Genomic DNA, 4676 nt, shown 5'->3' with positions numbered 1-4676 from the left:
CTTCAGTGATAATCTACAATGTAAATAGTCATAAAAATAAAGGAATTGAATGAGAAGGTGTGTCCAAACTTTTGGCCTGTACTGTAAAGGAGGCAAATTTCCTCAATGTCACACTTTCCCTTTGTTTGAGCGAGGCTTCCCTGTATAATTGCAGAGAGTAACTGTCTGAGGAGCCACCCACACGGAAACGCTTTTGCATCGTTTGGCTGATTGTCCAAACAAATCCTGTAGACGTACTGCCTGAAGACGCACTTTTTTTTAAACCTGGTCCCAGAGTGAAAAAAAAAAATCAAAATTCCCTGCTGGAGAAGATATTGAGCTTATTAGGGTTACTAGGGCAACATATACTGTCTGTTTGTGTACAGCACAGCGCGCAGGCTTTAGGTGCGTGCTCCGCTTCTTCTTCTCTGGAATATGAAGTAACATGTTGAGTCATTTACAAATGAATCCATTTGGATGCTAATATCCTTAAAACAATGCCGGGGAAGACGGGGACAGAGAGATTGTCTTGGGACGTGTGGACGTGGCCTGAGTCTTTGTTTCAATCCCTTCATGAATTAAAGAAACAAATCAAACAAAGGGACAGCAAACAGAGGCAGAGGAGCACATGGAGATGTAGGTAACACCTTCATTAGTCATGTATCATCGTTGCATCAGTGAGAAGTTTGCAGATTTACAGGGATTTGAACAGGATTTAGGAAAAAGGCTCCAGCTTTGGTCAGTGCTGATTCTTTAAAAGGCGAAAATTATGTAACAAACAGAACATGTACAGTGAGGTTTCCTTTTGTGTTTTTGCCTTTATTTGTGCGGCCGCGGTCCGTTCCCTCTGGCTCTTTTCTTTGATCAGAAACAGAGACACAAACCAGCTTTAACTACAAGCAGAGTCAAGCCTCTTAACAAAGAATAAAGCCATTGATACAAGAAGCAGCATCAGCCCCGGGGAGGCCCTGAAGGACTCTCTTTAGACTCCTTTCATGATGTCACTGTGACCTGGGGAACGTTTGTTTTCTCAGCCAGGGCGACCAGGAGCGAGGTGAAAGGTGAAAGCGGATGAGTTAAATGGCGTCACACAGTGGGAGGATGGAGGGTAAAGGAGGACGTTGTTAATGCGGCCATGTGGATCCTTATAAAAGGCAAGATTTGTGTTTCCGCAAATTAGTTGAAGTTTGCTCAGAAGATGTGTTGCTACATTAGTACACATTAAGTTGGGATCTTTTTTTTCCAAAGAACTGGTTTCAGATGCATTTTTATTCAAGGTAACAAAAGGGCATTTTCCAAAAAGGAATCTTCATCCTGCACAAAAACCTTTGATTTCCTTCTACTTCTGCACACTAACATCCTCATACGCCCCGTCCTATGCACATCACGGGGGGGGGGGGGCAGAAGGGTGTTGACTGGGGTGTGATGGAGGTTTCCGAGGACAGGGTTATGTTAATATGACTACCAGTCTGTGAGTGTTCGTAGCCACAATAATGGAGGTCAAGGACCCTCCCGGACCCCCGTAAGTAGTCATCAGATGGTCTAGTTTGGGTCTTCGTCTAATACAGGGATCTTCAAAATGGGGTCCAGGGGCCCCTAGCGGGTCCTCAGAGTCAATGCAGGGGGGGGGCCTCCAAATTATTGTTAATTTTTTTCTTTTAATTAAAAAGTCTTAATATAAATTCAACATATTACTAGCAAATAAAGATAGTTAATCCTCAGGATTAACCACATGTAAGTTTAACATTAAAAATCATGCCAACAATTATTAGGCTATTTTAATAGCTTAGCATTAGATATGCACTAAAAGGTATAAAGGCTTTAGGCTGCCCTACATGTTATTGTAGGCCCAGTTTAATTTCTAACTCAATAATATAAAATATGTCGTAGGTGGTCCTGGCTCCGTATCTCTTTCAGGGGTCCTTGGCTTAAAAGACCCCTGTTGACCATGATGCATTGCTGCATATTAAACTCAGAAACTCGATTAACTTAAAATGAGCACAACCTTAAACATCTACAGCAGCACAATGCAACATTGCCCACACACATGAGCACATGTTGGAGAAGGAAGGAAAAACACAAGGAGGAGAACAGAGGGAGGGTGAAAGAGAAGGAGGGGAAAGGTCAGTGGCGCTGCTCCTGCTTTCTCCCCTCTGATCTCCTCCACTCCTCTAATCACAGTGACAGAAGGAGGGCAAGAGAGGGAGAAGGTGAGCAGGAAAACAGTGACATCGGGGCTAATGGAGAGCGCTAGAAAAGGGAAGACGAGAGAAAGGAGGGAGGCCCGAAGAGAGCGCAGCTCAAATGAATCTTTTGGCAAAGAGGCTCAAGAAGAAGAAGTTTCAAATAAATGCAATAAACAAGCCGTGTGGAGCATTAACGGTAGGGCTGGGAAATATACCGTTATTATAGTGTATGGCCATCGATGCATGAGGCTACATATCTTCTTAAATTATGGACATCGTAATACAAGTGTTGTCTTTTCCTGGTTTTAAAGGCTGCATTACAGTAAAGTGATGTAATGTTCTTACCAGACTGTTCTCTCTGTTTTATTATCTGCTTTTACCTTAGTCAATGACTTAGTCATTACATCCACATTATAGGTGATTATTTATCAATTCTCTAGTTATGTATCAAAAGATTTTGTGAGAGCACCAATAGTCAACCCTACAATATCGCCGCAGTATCCACATCAATATATTTGATTTTCTCCATATGGCCCATCTCTAATTAACGGTATTCCAGATTGAGTAAAAGACAAAAATAGGGTGAGATCTTTCTGCAGTTTAAGGAAAATTCAAGCAACATTTGTTGTTGAAAAAATGGGGAACAAGAAGCCGGGAATGAGAAAAGATGGTGCCCCATCGCTGTATCATGTTACTCTAATTATCCTCTTTTTGTTAAGGCAGGGATACCTCCACAGGTACTGTCCAATCAGAGCCGGCGGCCTCACATTGTTGTTGGCCCTGCCGATGCATTGTTCTGGGACATAATCCAGCCTCTACCTGAGCAGGGCCGAGAGGCACTCAGGCGATGATCCTCGCACCATTTTCTCTGTCCACACCTAGAGTTTACAGGGAAGGAGGATACGGGCCAACAGATGATCAGCCTGCGCCCAACGGAGAGCACTCAACCCTCAGAGTGGAGAAGGTGTGACGAGGAAAACACGCGCACAATAAAGAGTTGTTGGAGGTAAATAAATTCACATGGAGTCCGTGCTGTTAGACGTGCAGGTAGTGCCAGTGTGTTCCCCAGTCCCTTAAAGGGGCTGGAGGTAGGATTGGAAAGACCCAACGAAGGTGGAAGTCGACAACTTCTCAGTCCTTCCCCTCTTTCTGCTAAAGCCCAAAATTGTCTCCTAACCCCTCCCCCCACATGGGAAAATTAATGCATGTGCATGGGGGGGGGGAAAGGTTGAGGCTGGGGGTGTGGCCTTGACCAACTGCCACTTTGCTCTTCTGAAAGCCAGGATGTGGGCGGGCAAAGCAGAGAAAGGGGAGGTAACCTTGCTCCTTATGACCTCATAAAGGGCAAGATTCCAGATTGGCCCATCTGAGCTTTCATTTTCTCAAAGGCCAACCAACACACATATAATAAAAGATCATTACTTGGTGCCTGTGTATTGATACAGTATTGCCACTGAAATGTTTTGCAATACTATGCTGTATCAATTTCCCCCCCAGCCCTAACAGACGTATACGTCAGAATACGTAGATTAAAATACATAAATCCTGTTCACACAGATTTCCACTCAATCACAACAGTTTATCTCATATTTATGTGGAAAGCAACCCCCCTAACCCTTCCTAAACCCAACTGTTCCGTTCTTGTCCCGCGTGTCATGGAAACATAAGCCCACCCACAACCTTTTCATTAACCTAACAGCGTCAAAAGTGACGCCAATAGTCCCGACCAAGCGCGTTTATATATGATGATAAAGGATCCTTATAGCGTCAATAACAACACCAAAGGCACCTGACCAAGCGGTTGTGGGTCTATACAATTACAAAGTTCCACACTAACTCCCATTTGTTCAGGCGATGTCAGGCTTTACAACTCTTCCTCCCATTACCATGAGAGCTATTTGAGCATCACATCATCTTACACCCGGTAAAACACAACCTGCGTCTTACGTTCCAACGCTACATGAGAAAACCAACCACTAATTTGGGTGGAGTGACCCTTTACGATAAGGTTATAGCGTGTGAGGTTGAGCTGAAGGAATGTAAATGTGCCACAGGGTTAGACATGTACAGAACAGGTTACAGCACTCCAGACAAAGGCACCGTGCTCATCATTTGCATCCATTCGCCGACACAACGTGATGGAACAGGCACGCTCCGGATGACTTCTACGCTGTGTTCCCCCTTTTCTTCCACTCCGTCATCCCTGCAGCACACAGCTATGGGCCTTTCAGCTTTAGCTTATGTTCCCCAATCAATCTCCTGGTTATTTGCGCATACTTTACTGTCCAAACACTTTCATGTACAAGCATCTAACTGAAGCCTTTTTAAGAGCTTAAACCCGCTGCTGTTCCCAGACCTGAGAGTGGCAGCGGCTGGACTTGTTCGTTCCTATAGGGTCTGCTGATGTTATCCGCGTGAATGTTGAGTCTAGGGTTAGCCAGATGTATGGTATAAACTGGCGCCTATTCAGCTATACAGATGGGACAACAGGACAGCAAGTTTGTTTAGGGG

The 4676-nt window shown here is 44.4% G+C and overlaps 1 protein-coding gene across 3 annotated transcripts in view; it reads right to left on the bottom strand.

Moving 5' to 3' along the window:
- col4a6 (collagen, type IV, alpha 6) overlaps nt 1–4676 on the bottom strand; it is a 171310-nt gene that overhangs the window by 72157 nt on the left and 94477 nt on the right. The gene's annotated exons all lie outside the window — the stretch shown is intronic.

Source organism: Etheostoma spectabile, chromosome 19 (genome assembly GCF_008692095.1).
Source record: "Etheostoma spectabile isolate EspeVRDwgs_2016 chromosome 19, UIUC_Espe_1.0, whole genome shotgun sequence".
Lineage (NCBI taxonomy): Eukaryota > Metazoa > Chordata > Actinopteri > Perciformes > Percidae > Etheostoma > Etheostoma spectabile.
The sequence above is the reverse complement of the archived record's forward strand: the minus strand, read 5'-3'. Positions and strand labels throughout refer to the sequence as shown.